We start from the raw sequence: 17,911 nt of genomic DNA on the forward strand, positions 1-17,911 counted from the left end.
GTCTTTTTCACATCTTTGCCGCAATCATTTGCGATTGGGATGTTGACGTGGCTCATCGGAGAGCCTCATCATTCCGCGCACCACATGCGTCGCACACGTCTGACACGGGACACATGGTTTGTTGTTATTTGAATGACCTAATTCACCTTGGTCTCTATTACCAATGTGGTATTATCTATAAGTGTGACTGTTCACAATGGATCTTGCACTAATTCTGTAGGATGTCCATGGGGCCTTATTATAAAAATTCTATTCTTACATATTTTATTTTATTTGAGTTTTGTAATTGGTTTATTACTTTGTGACAGTAATGTTGAGTGACAGAATATATCATGCATTTACACTAGGTTATTATTATTTTTTTGCACAATAATGATCTTATACAGTATATGCTTTTTTGTCTTTACCTGTATATGGCATTGATTCTAATATATGGATATATATTGCTTTAAACGAGTTTGCTGCCATACGGTTTTTCTAAATAGTGTGTTCATGGACTACCGTGGAGGTTTTTCATGGTTTATGGTAATTGCCACTTTTTTTGGATTGAATGTTTGTAATCTCTTGGACCATGCGCAGCGGTTTCCATGGTATGATTATGGACGTACTATGAGTAGTTATTAGTAGTGGCCGATTGTTCCGTTCTAGGGGGTTGCGCCTCTCTCTGGTTTATGCAATGTAATTGTATTACCGTTCATTATGGCATGCCATGCACATTTTAGCAACGGCATCTTTTCTCTCCTTTTTCTGGGACATGCGCATTTTGTAGAGCGGTCTGGTGTAGCTGGATGTTTTCCGGTCATGTGCAATGGGACTCCTTTTGTCCGTCACTATGAACACGAGGCATATCCTAGCAACGGCGTCCTTTTTTCTTGGACATGCGCACTTGCAGAGCGTTCTGGTGTGGCTGGACATCTTCCGGTCATGCGCAATGGGACCTTTTTGTCCGTCACCATGAGCGCGGTATACGTTATAGCAATGGTGTCTCTTTCTAATTTGCATATGCGCATTTACGTGGCGGGGGTTGTTTTGCCTGCCACAAGTTTTTCCCTGATGTGATGGTCTCGTAGCATGTGCGCAGTAATAGGATTGTTAAGAATATTATAACTGGTGAAAACGATTGGGAGTTCATATGTGGGATAGATAGACACACCCCCTAGTTTGTAATTGGCCCTTTTCGCTATATGCTCGATGTGATTGGTAGCTCTTGATATAAAAACCCATTGGTCTCTGGTAGGCACCACCCCCTGACGAAGGCTACAGGCCGAAACGCGCGTTGGGGAGGGGCGGCTATCCCAGGCGACCAGGAGTCTTATAGCCTGTAAGTTGTGATTCTACACATAATTGATACTTTGAGCTATATACTGCGGGCCTTCATATTTGTCCTGAGCCAGGATATGTCTCACCTATACGTTTCTATCTATTGATAGGTGTAGGTATTACAACTGGTATCTTTATATTATAAACCTATATGGGGACACCTGCTGGTCGTGTATTAGATTGCACTTATTATTTGCACTTTAATTGTTTACTTTTTTTCACTTATATATATATAGTTTCATCCTGATTTGCACTATGAGATAAAACCACTATTATTGGATAATTAATTTTTTGACACATTTGATGGTTTGATGATGAATAAACACTGTACACATGTGCTTGTTTATTGGTCCAGCATATTTCCCATTACTGGTGTGATCCTATACATTGGATAGTATTGCCCCCTTTTTCTTATATATATTTTTCGTACATGTATTGATCTTAATATTATATGTCAACATTGACGCTTTGCAAAATTTTTAAAAATCTCTGTTTTAATTTTTAGAATTAATAAAATATACAATTTTACATATAGGACATATGGTCATTTTTTGTATGGTATGCTCTGTTCAATTTCTTTGACTGTCCTTTAGAAGTATTATATAGTCTGTGGGGGGTCCGGTTAAATATATACCATTTGGTTTTCTGGTCAAAGGCTGATTCTCCCCCACTGCATCCTTTTGTGTGTTGTGAACAGTCCAGTATTGAGGGGTCAACTACAACTCCTAATCGGAGCGTTATACACGAAAACATTTGTTTTCCACCTGCTGACCAGTTTGCCCACTGGTCGTTCGGAGCCGGGTACTCTACTGCCCCTTCCGGTCCAAAGACCCAGCGTGGTGCTGCGTTTGGAACTGCCTAGCCAACATAGGGTTCTAGTTCCACTACTGCAAGGCCAGTCTTCTGTATCGTCACCTTCTCCACCTGATATGCCGGTTATTAAGTCATGGTGTGCTGACGTCACTGAAGAAAAGAATGCAGTGGCACCCTCTCCGCACACCTCTGGTGACCAATCCCCAGGAACATCCCTGTCGCTTGATTGTCTTCCCCAGGATAGTGGGCTGAAGATGGATCCTGAGTGGATGCCCTCGGCTCCTCTATGGACAGTGGGTGAAGATCCCAAGATTAAGCAGTACTCGTTCGCCAACTTGAAAAAAGTGGCCCAGTCTTTTCTGGATAACAGGCGGAAGTGTCTCCCCGTATGTATGCCTCCAACTTCCTTATGGCAGGTGGATGAAGAGGTGAGAACAGTGGCCTACGTATCTCCATTTTTTACCCATCTGGAGGAGGAGGTCCAATTTTCTTGGAATAACAGGCTAAAAATGGACTCAGTGAAGGTGTCTTCAGTTCCCAGCTGGCCGGTTGATGTAGGGATCAAGTCTGAAGCTTCCAAGTCCCTGCTTTCTGCCAAACAGGAGGAAGAAGTCCTTGTACCTTCTGTGCTAGAAGCTGTCTCTGTCGGGCACCAAGAGACTTGGCACTCCGTAATTCCGGATGGCACGCCTACTTCACCTCATCAGAAGGATGCCCTGTCGGCCTGGACTGTGTGTGGTCCCGTACTCCTTCTTCTGCAAGTCATCCGGTCCCCCCCCCAAAGAAGCTACCGCGAAACATGCGTAGGGCTACTGCTCATGGATTCCAGCACGGGTAACTGATTACTATACTCACCTCATCCCCTCCGCGTTCCCTAACCCCCGGGCAATTTAGCCATGTTAATATTAGATGGTTGGTGGCATCTCGGTATGAGATGCGAGAAGGAACTAATGTGTTGTGGATAGAATAAGTAACTGGCCCTCCATGTACTATATTTGATACTGCACAGGCAACATACATGATTTTTTGACGCTTTTTTACTACTATGGATGATTTTATCATGATGTATACGCTGTATATGGTGGTTTTTTCCCATGCTGTGAGATCATGTAATGGTACGCTTTTCTTATAACCGGTGCACCTTGATCCGTACCGTCTGATCTCTGTGACCGGTTACAAAGATTTACTCGGGTGAGACTTCTCTTAGTTTTGGACTCTTTTATCTTGAGGCTCCTTAGGGTTAATTATTGGAGTGGCATTATGTTTAATGTGTGCACCCAGAGTGGCATGTATATGCTTTTATCATTGGCCTAATTCTAGGGGAATGTTGCAATAGCAATTGTAATAAGTGGCAATATGATATTTTATGTGATCTCATTATTCCCTATCTATAATTATTGTAATTGTGTTGGACCTTATGTTTTGTGTCCTTCACATCACTAGTTTGTCTATATAAACTTTTTATAATGGATTATGTAATAAATATTCATGAATATATTTAATAAATTTAATACGATTTATATAAGGTGTTCGATACTCCTTAGTTTGTTTTTTGTTTGCAAGTATTTATTGGAGTATACCTGCTGATTGATTTTAATGGTGGTACTGATTTTTAACTTCTTGTTTTCTGGAATTTTTTATTTATAACTTAGATATTGTTGCACATAATGTGGCCGTATATATTGCAGATAAGGGAACACACTGTGGCTGAATTTAGGGCACATAAGGCACACACTGCGGCTATATATAGCTATATATATTGCACATAGGGCAGACAATGCAGCTGTATATATTGCACAGAGTGCAGGCACTGCAGCTGTATATAGGGCACACACTGTGGCTGTATATATTGCACACACTGTGGCTGTATACTGTAGGTCAGACACTGCTGCTATATAAAGGGCAAACAATGTGGCTGTATATATTGCACATAAGAGCACACACTGTGGCTGTATATAGGCACACACTGCGGCTGAATATAGGGCACATAAGGCACACACTGCGACTGTATTATGGCACATAGGGCAGAAACTGCGGCTTTATATAGGGCACACACTGCGTCTGTATATATATCACATAGAGCAGACACTGCGGCTGTATCTATGGCACACACTCTGGCTGTATATATTGCAAATAGGGCACACAATGGCTGTATATAGGTCAGATAATGCGGCTGTTTATAGAGCACACAGTGCAGCTGTATATGGGGCAGACACTGCAGCTACATATAGGGCAGACACCGCAGCTGTATATAGAGCACACACTACGGCTAATGTATATATATAGGGCACATAAGACACTGCGGCTATTTATAGGGCACACAATGCAGCTGTATATAGGGCAGACACTGCGGCTATATATAGGGCGCACACTGTGGCTGTATATATTGCACACACTGTGGCTGTATATATTGCACACACTGCAGCTATATATAGGGCAGACACTGCTGCTGTATAAAGGGCACACACTACGGCTACTGTATATATAGGGCACATAAGACACTGCGGCTATTTTGTCGGGATCCCTCAGATTACTCTTTCATCTGAAGGACCGATGTTCTTAGGTGTGAAGCACCATATGTCTCTAATCAATTGCTCCGTCGAGAAGGATAACACAGACACGGCTGTATAATACCACTCGGGATGCCTCCAAGACGCCTCTGGCTTATCAGTTAGGCTTCCGTCTTTTATAGTAAAGAATTTAGACATTTACAGACATGCGCAGTACAAATGATTTTACAACTTGTTTTCTACAAAGAAAGTTACTTAGGCGAAAAAGCAGAGGTATTTGACCTTGGTTCACAAGGGAGATGTCTGAGACATCTCCTCGAAGAACAGATAAGGTTTTAAACAAGAGAATGCAACATAGACAGAACTCAATTTAACTCCTTCAGTTCCTATCATTCCCCCCTTTAACATCTTCATTTTCCACAATCTGGAACACTGGATCCTGCAACAACAGCGGATAGTGGCTCGTTCACCAGGTACTATCCCAGGCCGATGGGTTGCCCAAGGGAGACAGGTCTTCTACCTTCTCCATCCCCCAGATACTGAAGCCACGTCCATCATTGCAAGAGTACGCTCCTTCATGCCAGAAATGAGATGTCAATCTAGGACTCAAAGGAATAATAGTTAAATTCTTGTTGTTTACAGTCAAACTTCCTTATCTATTTCTACATCTTCTCTTGCATACAGAGATACACCAAAAAACAAGTTTCAATAGCACATATATTACGAAGATACAAACAACAATGATTTTGGACAGCAACGGTGGTGTTCAATATATCCAATATATCCCATATTTGGTCATCTAAGTAATCTGTAGCCCTGACTAATTTATCCCACATTTGAGTAATCATAGGATAAATAAAATAGAACTGACAATTTTATTGGCTACACTCATCTGCACTATATGTGGTCTCCCAGAGAGGCGAGGTGTATTGTCAGCAGCTCTTTTGTACAACGTGTGTTTAGGTATGCTCTGAATATTCAACTGGTCATTCGGAATAACAAAGGTAGCTGGAGTCAAACGACCCAGAGTACAAGCACCTTTTACCCCTACTGGCAACCATTTATATGCATTGTCTCCACATATCCAGTACATGTCACTAGGTAGGTCCCATAGGGCTGAATGTTGTAATACCAGTCTATTAACCAAATCTATGAACGCAGATACATTCTGAAGCATACACCAATTTGGAAGTTGTCCTAAAGGGCTACACTACCCTACATCGGGATTTCTACAGGTGGGAGTTCCTTTCTCATATCCAGATGACTCGTTGCAAGGTATATTACCTGAAATATTAAAACAAGTTTCATTATTGCCCTGGGGAAATAAATTGGAATACTCCCAGGACGTGTTATGCAACCTTCTTTCTAGCAGTATTGGTTTGAAGGCATCAGTAGAGTGGGAAGTTACATTAAAACTAACTTGTAGGCCATACATTGGAATTTGCCCCAGGTAGGTTAATCGAGTTCTATTCCTGGGTACCCAAGCCCCCCCTTTATATGCCAGATATTGAAGGTATGTATTACTTCCTGAAAGATTACCCTGCCACCAAGGGTATCCTACCCATCCCACAATAGGTAATCCAAAAATTGTGTTCCATAACTTCACATTATTTGTGGCATTATTAGCGAGTGTATCAGAACAACTGGTCCAGGCAAATAATTCCTCGGGTGGCATAGGAATAACAAGGAACGGAATACTAGTGGCTGATACTGGTGAATGTGTGCAGATCCAGCAAATGATTTGACCAATCATTCAGTAATTTTTCATGATGTTGTATAAACTTATTATTCAAGGACATTGGAGAATTTAGATTGTCCCACGCAGCTACCATTATTACAGATAATGCAACAAAACCAAACCAAAACATTATGCACTCTTATGCTTTGTTAACTCCTGTGGCTAGTTTGCAATGCGATGCGTGGATCCAGGTTGGTCGTCCTTCCAACTTAACAGAAGTAGGCGTTGTTAGGAGTACTTGGTAAGGTCCTTGATATCGGGGTTCAAGGGTCTTTCTGGAGTGTTTCTTGACATATACGTAATCACCAGGTTGTAGACAGTGAGTTCCTTCCACACTATCTGGATCTGGAGTGGAAGAGAAAACTAGAGAATGCATTTGAGTTAAATGCTTTTGCAACTGGATTACATAACTTGTCAAATTATCCACATTGAGTGTTAAGACCTGTGGGTAGTACAACCCTGTGTTCGGTGGTCTTCCAAACAGTATCTCGAAGGGTGACAGTTTAGTTTTCCCCGTGGGTGTGTACCTTACTGAGAATAATGTTAATGGGAGACACTCTGGCCATGGTCTATGGGTCTGCTCCATGGTTTTCTGTATTTTCAATTTCAGTGTCCCGTTCATTCTCTCTACCTTCCCTGAACTCTGTGGGTGGTAGGGTGTATGAAATGCTTGTTCTACACCTATCATTTGCATTACATTTTGCATTACCTCAGCAGTAAAGTGTGTACCTCTGTCTGATTCAATTGTTTCAGGGACACCGAATCGTGGTACTAGTTCCATCACCAGTGTCTTTGCAGTGGCTCGAGCTGTAGCCGTTTTCACCGGGTAGGCCTCTGGCCATCCAGAGAAGAGATCTACACATACTAGGATATTTGCATACACTCCTACCTTGGTAGCTGTATGTCGTCAATCTGCCGTCTCTGAAACGGATAGACAGGCCTAGGTGTCGCTTTCTTAGGGACTTTTACTGTTTTACCTGGGTTGTGCTGTGCACAGATGAGGCATGATTGTACAAGTTTCGCGGCTGCGCAACTGAAGCCAGGAGCGATCCAGAAGGCATCTACCATGGCACACATGTGACTTTTTGAGGTGTGATTGGGGCCATGTGCTGCTTGCGCCATGATTGGGAACAGGGACTTTGGTGGGCACATTTTATCCTTATTCTCCCATACTCCATTTGAGTTCAGCTCAGCTCTCAGTCTCCCCCGGTGTACCTTCTCTGTTTGGGCAGCCTTTTGCTGGAGGGATTTCAGGACATCTAGACCCAATGTGGCTGGAATACGCTGACTCCCCGCCACCGTCCACTGCTCTCTCTAGGCCGCCTTGTGCTATTTTAGCAGCCTCGTTCGCCCTTCTATTGCCCTCTACCTCCACGGAGTCACCTTTGTGTGTGCTTTTACCTTGACAATGCCAACCTGGACTGGTAACATCAATGCCTCCATCAATTGTTTCACCAGCTCTGCATTTTTAATGGGCTTCGAATCTGTGAAAATATTAGCGACTTTACCTGCAGCGGCTCTACACGCCTCAGTGAGTGCCTTCAACTCTGCCTCCTGCGCCGACATGTGAGGAGAGAGTGGTTCCGCTCGGATTACCTCATGTGAGGATACTACTGCATATCCAGTGTAGAATCGTCCATCCTGGTGGTATCTGGGGCCATCTACAAAAAAAGAAACTCAAAGTCTGCATTAGGAACAGGTTTTTCATGAATGTGTGCAAACCCAACTGTCTCCTGACTCATCAGTTCTATGCAGACATGTTCATGCGTCATGTCAAAGTATCCTTCCTCACTTGCCAATACGGTCACCAATTCCCCCTTTTCTGAATCCACAGGCAGGAGGGTGGCTGGATTCAGAAAGTTACATCTTGTGAGGAGTGACATACTCAGGAATTAGTAGAGCACACTCAAGTCGGAGCTGTCTGGCCATAGACAGATGTTTTGGTTGAACTTGTAGGAGTATGGCATGGATGTCATGTGGGGAATAGATTGTCAAAAGAAACGTCAGTGTCATCTCACATGCCTTCCCTATTACGTCTCCACTTTTTTCCTTGTGCTCCAGCATACATGACAGGTCGTTTTATTGTCCTTGTTTGCTCAATTTCTTTAGCTACCTTAAGGAGGTCTTTCGGATCTACATGTCAGGTCTGGCTGTCTGTACTGCGTCTCGTAAGTCTTTGTTCATACCGTCAATGAATGCATCCACCAGTATTCTAACATCAAGTGGGTTTATGCAAATGTACCCCATGTCTGCCCATTTCAGCTGTAACCGTCCAAGGTATATCTCTACTCTCTCTCCTCTTTGCTGTGTCACATTAGTCAGGAGTACAGACTGCTCTGATTGTTCCACTGCAGCCCATTGTCTTAGTGACTCACAGTACGTCTCCCCAGATCGTGCAGATTTATCATCCATGCCCCAAGCCTGATTCTTTGTCACATCTGTGTGTCTTAATTATATGATCTAGTGCGTCACCTGCCTTTAAAATAACCAACCTCTATAGGTCTGACCAGGTACACTTATATGTCTGCTGTACTTCCTTTATGTGTCTGTAAAACGGGAATGGTTGGTCTTCAGGGGCAGGAAGCTGCTTCAGCAAAGCTAGCTAGTCAGAGGGGCTCCAGGGATAATACACCTGTATCTTTCTTATTCTAGTCACACTTCTAGGTCCTGCTGGGGTTGGCCGTCTGATGTCTACTGTCAGCTTACTCCTCAAGGGCCAATGTCCCCACTACCCACTATCCACACTATTATGTCAGCTTCTTATGATCTTGTCTGGATAGGATTTAGTGCAATTCTCTTAGGTCAGTAGCACAGGTCACACAAGTAGCTATTCAGTCTGGATTTGTCTGAGTCTGACCACAGTGTTTACAAGTCCATCTGTTTTGTCTGGGTCTCTGGTTACACTTTGTCAATCAAACATTCATAATACACCTCCCATACTGCTGCACATTCTCAAGCATCATTTATTCACTTGCTATTTTCTTCCCTTGTCTGTGCCTTTTTGTACATCCAAACATTCACACTCTGGTATTTTTGCCTTTTTCAATATTTGTCCCACTTGTTTTACTGCTTCCTTCCTTCTCTGTCTCTTGTAATTTGACACAATTTGCTATACAAATCAATCACACAACTAGAAGCAGGTTCAAACACATTAATGACCAAGCAATCACTTACAATTCCCTTCTAAATTAGGCACCATATCTTACTTTTAACTTCCAATCTTCAATTAAGTACTGTTGCTTTAAAATGCACAAATCTTTCAGCGTGTACCTTACGGATAGAATTACAGAGAATTTTGAGCACAGCTCACACTCAGCAGAGATAAGAGCGAAGGGAGAAGAAAAACTACGCAGCGCCATCCTTCACCCCTCCCATCAGAATGCAGCGTCGTCCTTCACAGAATTCTGTAGTTCTTTAGACTTATCAAAATCAATTTCTACAAAGAAACTCAAAATCACGGGATTTCACTGTAAGGGCAGATAACTGTATAATGAGATTAACCATGCCTTGCCCTTTTTCTGGCCAAATGCATTCAGGAAACTTTACAATGTAATGCCACATATAACACGAACTATATCATTACTCAATTCATTCAGTCTCAGATGTAGATTTGAAATATCTATAACGCATCTGTCCGGGATTCCACCACAACTAGAAAGGTCACAAATCTCTTGACACAAAAACGATGTGTGATGATTCATTCATACGTGCTCATTCACTGATTTTTTTTTTTTTTTTTTTTTTTTTATACTCAATTACTCATCTCTCATCTTATTCAGAGGTTCTCATAGACATATATACAAGGATTCACACAGCCTGCCTATCTTGCACTTTGGATTTGATTAATACTTTTTCCAGGTTCTTTGCTGCACTACTTCCATATCTATCCTCAATTATATCACATAACCGATTTCCTTCTTCAGGTGTCTTTCCCTGACTGTTCCCATTTTATCTTTTATTCTTATCCTGTTTCTCTTGTTGTCTTCCTGTTAGTCCCCTGCCTTAGGTGGTGTATTGGGTAAGCTCAAGACTAGGCTCTACTATACCTCGTTACCTTCTTCCTAAGGTGCTAACAGGCTAAATGGAGTGTCTGTTCCTCGGTGTACTACGTGTTTCGTGTACTTATATGCTATGTAGCATCCGAACAGAAATACTCCCACAACACACAGGATTGTAAATAAAGTGTCCATCTACTGGGGTTCTTCAGTCATATCCTGTCACAGGCTCATTTCACGGTCCTGTGCTCATTCGGTCACACTCTTATCTGTCACAAGGTTTATTCGTAAAGGGTGTTGATTTAAGCTTAGGCGGTGACCTCCCCGAAAGGACGCTGTCACATGACCCAGTTAGGCAATATCACCACTCTTTGAACGAATACCTACTGTGCAGCTTATTTGTCTACTTTCCACAATCCTTCAAATCAAGGCAGTCACTCAACAACCTCCTCTATTTCTAGTGCGGAATCGTCTATTGTGAAAAACTTGTCCGTCCGGGCTGCGCAGTATGAACTGTTCACCCAGCCTTATCTTCCGTAATGTCAGACCTCTCCCATTTTGATTTGCATCAGCTCTTTTTCTAAAAATAGCTGTGCACAGACAGAACCTACAGTAACCTCTCATTCGAGCAGAAATTACATATGCGTGTCACACCCGATTTCCTCAGAGTTCTTATATGGACCTGATTTTACGGCCCCCTCCTCTACTAGATTCCCCTTTATACGGACCTTAGTTATAATGATAGATTATGAAGAGCAGAGAAGAGAAAAATTGATCTCTTACCTGGCCAGGTGTTTAGGTCTGCTGTTCACAATTTCATCAGTAACTGGAGTGGTCTGTAGATCGGGTAGTCTTGGAGAGGTGCCTATATCAGGTCCCTGTTCGGGCACCAGGAAACTGTCGGGATCCCTCAGATTACTCTTTCATCTGAAGGACCGATGTTCTTAGGTGTGAAGCACCATATGTCTCTAATCAATTGATCCGTCGAGAAGGATAACACAGACACGGCTGTATAATACCACTCGGGATGCCTCCAAGACGCCTCTGGCTTATCAGTTAGGCTTCCGTCTTTTATAGTAAAGAATTTAGACATTTACAGACATGCGCAGTACAAATGATTTTACAACTTGTTTTCTACAAAGAAAGTTACTTAGGCGAAAAAGCAGAGGTATTTGACCTTGGTTCACAAGGGAGATGTCTGAGACATCTCCTCGAAGAACAGATAAGGTTTTAAACAAGAGAATGCAACATAGACAGAACTCAATTTAACTCCTTCAGTTCCTATCAATTTATAGGGCACACAATGCAGCTGTATACAGGGCAGACACTGTGGCTATATATAGGGTGCACACTGTGGCTGTATATAGGACACACACTGCGGCTGTATATATTGCATGTAGGGTACACAATGGCTGTATATAGATCAGACACTGCAGTTGTTTGTAGGGCACACAATGGCTGTATATAGATCAGACACTGCAGTTGTTTGTAGGGCACACAATGGCTGTACATAGGCCACACTGGCTGTTTATAGGGCAGACACTGCGGTTATACTGTATATTGCACATACTATCAAAAGTGTCTTAGTTGAAAACAGCTATAATTGAAAGCCTCATATGGGGTCAGCGGCATTGCAAGATATGGCATGGTATTAGAGGATATTGGGCTATGGGTGAATATCCAGCAATTTATAGGAATGACTTTAGAAACTGTCTTGTAGATGGACTTCATGAAACTTATCAGTCCTCCTTTGGCAACTCACTGAGAGTGACGGCCAGGGATGCAATAGCCTTCAGCATGATCCAAAGGGGCAGGGTGATCTTTGCTGCTGCAGAGGTTCAGAATCTTTTTCAGTGGCTGGCGTTGATCCAAGGATCTTAGTCTTGGAGCTTGACAAAAGTGGCAGTGGTCAGTAGTATTTGAAATGGATCACTGTATCTTAGTGGTCTCATTACACGTCTCTTGAACACGACCCAGTCTCCTGGTACCAATGTGTGTGTGCAGCTTATGCATTTGGGGTATGAGATGGAGGAAAGAACATGATTAGGAGCATTGTCGGACTGGCCCACCAGAGAACCGAAGGGTTCTCGGTGGGCCCAGGCACTGACACCTGCTGGCATACAGGGCCAGCAGCTGCCTAGGGCCTCTGCTGCTCCAGGGGTCCCCAGCCAGTGGCGTCGCTAATAGCGGCACACCACACTGTTGCTATGGGGGCCCCCGATGCCAGCGGCTGACAGAAGGCAGAAGCCGGCTCCTGCGGCTAAAGCCTGTCCCCGCTGCAAAAGAGAAATGAGTATTCACTCTAAGGGTATGTGCACACGCTGCGGATTCCGCTGCGATTCTGCAGCGGTTTTGGCTGCTGCAGACCCGCAGCAGTTTTAGCTGCGGTGTACAGTACCATTCAAATGAATGGTAAAAAAAAACGCTGTGTAGACGTTGCGGAAAAATCCGCGCGGATTTGCTGGGGTTTTGAAACCGCAGAAAGAATTGACATGTCAATTCTTTCTGTGGAATCCGCTGCGGGTTCCTATCCCCACCATTGTGGAGATGGTGAATCCGCAGGACCAAACCGCAGGCAAAACCGCAGATAATCTGCAGGTCTTAATCCGCAGCAGATTCCGCAGCGTCTGCACACAGCCTAAAACCACCCCATGGGCGTGGAGAGGATCTGAATATTCATTTAACTTTAATAGCGGGCAGTGTTAGCTGCAGGCTGCGGCTAACACTGCCCGCTATCAGGGCCAGAAGACCAGGGCGCCCGCTACCCCAGTCCACGCACCTGCTATGGAGCAGTAAGTTGGGAGGCCCGTTACCAGCACCACCCCCCAGTGCACGCTGTATTCAACAGTATCGGCATCATAGATGCCGATAACAGTTGAAAGCAATAATGGAGGAGAGAGCGTCATCTGACACTCCTCCCATTGTTCCCCTCTGCCTCTGACACTACCGGTGCCCGATGATGTCACTTCATCACGTACCTGCTGTGTGCGTGTGCCGGGCAGATGGCAGCGCAGCTCCTGACGATTGAGCAGAGACGGAATCAGTGTGGGAGTGAGGAGGAGAGGTGAGTATTGTGTTTGCTTGTTTTATATATATCAGTGAGTCCTGGTTGCATTATACCCTATGAGGGGGGTGAATAATGCCCTATGAGGGGCAGCATTATGCCCTATGAGGAGCAGCATTATACCCTATGAGAGGGGCAGCATTATACCCTATGAGGGGGGCAGCATTATGCCCTATGAGGGGCAGCATTATACCCTAAGAGGAGGTACATTATACCCTATGAGGAGCAGTGTTATACCCTATGAGGGAGACAGCATTATACCTTATGAGGGGGACAGCATTATACCCTATGAGGGGGCAGCATTATACCCTATGAGAGGGCAGCATTATGCCCTATGAGGGGCAGGATTATGCTTTATGAGGGGGGCAGCATTACACCCTATGAGGTGGCAGCATTATACCTTATGAGGGGGCAGCATTATACCCTATGTGGGGGGTAGCATTATACCCAATGAGGGGGCAGCATTATGCCCTATGAGCGGCAGCATTATACCCTAAGAGGAGGTGCATTATAGCCTATGAGGGCAGCATTACACCCTGAGGGGTTGCATTATACCCTATGATGGGGTCAGCATTATACCCTATGATGGGGTCAGCATTATACCCTATGAGGGGCAGCATTATATCCTATGAGGGGGTGCATTATACCCTATGATGGGGCAGCATTATACCCTATGAGGGTGCAGCATTATACACTATGAGGGGCAGCATTATACCCTATGAGAGACAGCATTATACCATATGAGAAGTGCATTATATCCTATGAGGGGGCAGCGTTTTAACCTATGAGGGGGCTACATTATATTTTATGGGATGCTGCATTAAACTATATCAGGATGGCTGCATTATACCTTATGAAGGGACTACAATATATTCTATGGGGGGGGCTACATTATATTGTAAGAGGGGCTGCATTATACCTTATGAGGGGGTTGCATTATACTCTGAGGGGGATACATTATATTTTATGGCATGCTGCACTAAACTTTATCAGGATGGCTGCATTATACCTTATGAGGGGACTACAATATATTCTATGGGGGGGGGCTACATTATATTGTAAGGGGGGCTGCATTATATTTTATGAGGGGGCTACACTATATTATATGAGGGGGATACATTATACTATATGAGGTCTGCATTATAATCTATAGGGGCTACATTATATTCTATGAGGGGACTACATTATATTCTATGAGGGGGCTGCATTTTACTATATGAGGCGGCTACATTATATTCTATGAGAGGGCTGCATTATATTCTATGAGGGGGCTACTGTTGTGAGCTCATTTTCGGGTTTGCCTCTGGCTTCTGGTGAGGGTTATGGAGCTGGCTGTGCTGACAGAGGAGTAGTGAGTTCTCTATCTGGACTCCCTCTGTTGGTGAAGGGAGGTAATGAAGCTGATCTAAATGGCAGAGACCGGCCACCTGAGGAAGAGGACTGCGATTGGACATCAGGAGTTTCTGATTGGATTTAAGGCAGCCGACTCCCTAGTTTCTTGCTGGTGATTTTTCCTGACTGTGGCTTCTGGTTTCCAGTTTGGTTCCTGCCTACCTAAAGCTAAGTTTTCTCTGCTATTGTTCATATGAGTTTTTGTCTGGTTTACTTAGTTTTTGTGTTCAGCCAGCCCTGGCTGGGACTGGGCTGAATCCCCATTTTGTCTCTGATCAGTTGATCTCTTTTGCTCTGTCTTCCGAATATACCTGAGTGCTGATATAGTGATTTGAAGTCTAGCGACTTCAGGGCCTTTTTCTATCAGACGTGTTGGACATTTTTTTTGGCAGGGTTTTTTGCGTGATTGCAGACAGCAGCTTTTCTTTCCTGTCCTTTCTAGTTAGTGAGGGCCCCATCGTTTGCTCAGCCTATCTTTCTATCTGTGTCTGTGTTTTCATCTTGTTTCACCGACAATACATGTTGGGGGCTGTCTATTGCTTTGGGGTCTGCTCTGGGGCAGTTTAGATTTTCCCTTTCTTTCTTTAGGCTTATTTAGTTCTCCGGCCGTGACGAGGCATCTAGGACCACCGTAGGCACGCTCCACGGCTACTGCTAGTTGTTGTGGATAGGATCAGGGGTCTGCAATCCGCTAGTTACCAACCTCTCCGGTTTTCTGGGCTTAGCTTGCTTTTTGTTTTTTCCTCCTCGGTGACTCATTCATAACAGGCTACATTATACTGTATGAGAGGGCTACATTATACTATGAGGGGGCTACGTTATATTCTATAAGGGGGCTACATTATACTATATGAGGGGGCTACATTATATTGTATGAGGGTCTACATTATATTCTATAAGGGGGACACATTATATTCTATGAGGGGGATAATCCCAACTCCTGCTACATAATTAAGACGTGTTCTACCTGATATTATACCCGGATATTAGCACGATTTACTGCACAATTGGTGGTCTTGTATTTATTTCTATGTAGCTACATAGTGGGCCCCAAGAATGATTTTCTCTGGTGGGCCCAAGGTGCTCCAGTCCGACGTTGATTATGAGTAACAGTCAGATGATTGTGCAACTCCAAGATATATGCAATGAGGAAGCTGTAGGAGACCTGCAGCTGCTGTGAGAAATGCAACCCCGTTTTAGGGACACTAGCAAACAATATTTCTTACAGGGACAGCTTCTCTCTACCCCTTGGGGCAGTCCTCGCTGAATGCCATTGCAAGCAATCTTAGCTACCTGGTCAGCCAAGACATTCCCTATTGCAAGGGGACTTTGTTCCCATGTGTGCCGATAGCTGCCCTTCAGGTAAGGGTGAGTGCTGTGAGTAGATGCTCTACCGCCTGATGGGTTTGCCAGCAGAATCCAGAAAATTACGGCTCCGTCAAAAGGCGCCAAAGTCATGTGCAACCCTTTAAAACATATCTTGAGTTTGAAAATACAGGATTCTCTTTATCTTTTCCCAGATTGCATGCTGCAGTGAGTGCTTTAAGCTCAGCCTCTGGAGCAGAACTGCTGGAGGAGAGTGGTTCATATATTACTGCCTTACCATTGTGGACTACTGCATACCGGTGATGAACTGTCCTTGATCACTGTATCAAGCTCTGGAACCAACTACAAAATACTCAGCAGAGAGGTTAGTGAAGGGGATATCACATATATCTAAGAAGCCCAATGTTTCTGCCTCCATCAATGCCTGACAGTCATGTTCATATTTCAAAATGAGAAAAATGGTTGCACTCAATTGCTTAAGACATGTCAATATGAAATCTATGAAGTGTGAATAGCATAATGGCTTTGGAAATATAGAAAAGACACATGAGATACTTAGCACAAAATTTGGCCAAAAATTGTAAGCCCATTCACCAACGTCAAGGTAATCTCAAAATCGAATGGGTCCCTAATCTAACTGCCTAATGTGAACACTTACCTCTGGCTAATGACTAGGTAAAGCCTATATTTATAGGAGGATAGGAACCAAATGATTGGATGTAATTAAAATCACAGCTTGGTGAAGGGCGGAGTGCTCAGTCAGAAAGCTAGTATACAAATAACAGAAAAACTGACGGCACTTCCTAGTCTGAATAGGTGCATAGGGACCCATTCGATTTTGAGATTACCATGACGTTGGTGAATGGGCTCACAATTTTTTGCCAAATTTTGTGCTAAGTATCTGATGTGTCTTTTCTATATTTCCAAAGCCATTATGCTATTCACACTTCATAGATTTCATATTGACATGTATTCTGCCACCGATATACGTGGATGAGATGTGTCTGAGGGATGTGATCACGAATCTCTATATAAACAATGGCAGATAGCGTTACTCGCCAGCCTGTGCTCCCAATCCCTATCAGCAGCGCGTGGTGGTTCGGAAGGATGATGCAGTGATGAATTCAACAGGCTTTATTTACAGTACCTTGATGAGATGAGATGTCAAGGAAGATGAAGGAATGGAGATGAGGTCGGAGTGAGGACTGTAGGTTAGAGATGTTATAGAAACACCAGATTAGAGATGATAGGAGCTCCAGGTTGGAGGTAACAAGAGAATCCTTTCTCCAGCTCTGCAGCGCATGTGTGTTACAAGATGGCCCGAAGTACAAAACCAGGAAACAGAACGAAAAAGATAGGAGGAGCTATAGACAGAGGGGTATTATGGGAAAGTACCATAACAAAATATTACAGTGTAATACAGCAATGGCCAGTAGATGGCAGCAAAATATAACAAATACAATAGATGATAAACTAAGTATATGCCATTACATAAATGTCCATGTATGGCTGAAAGTCTATCAGAATAAACTGAAACAGCACAACATGTCTTAATGCAATTGAGTGCAACCATTTTTCTCATTTTGATATATAAGTTGTTTTTGGTCTGCACCTATTCAGACTAGGATGTGCAGTCAGTTTTTCATTCATGTTCATGTGTCAATGTCAGACTAAGCTTCCTAATCTGCTAGTTTGAAAAACGGGCAAGTTTTGTCTCACAGACCCTCATTCTTCCACATCCTGATATTCTCCT

This window comes from Dendrobates tinctorius, unplaced genomic scaffold (assembly GCF_039654945.1).
Source record: "Dendrobates tinctorius isolate UK_male_01 unplaced genomic scaffold, ASM3965494v1 ptg000177l, whole genome shotgun sequence".
In the NCBI taxonomy this organism is placed as follows: Eukaryota; Metazoa; Chordata; class Amphibia; order Anura; family Dendrobatidae; genus Dendrobates; species Dendrobates tinctorius.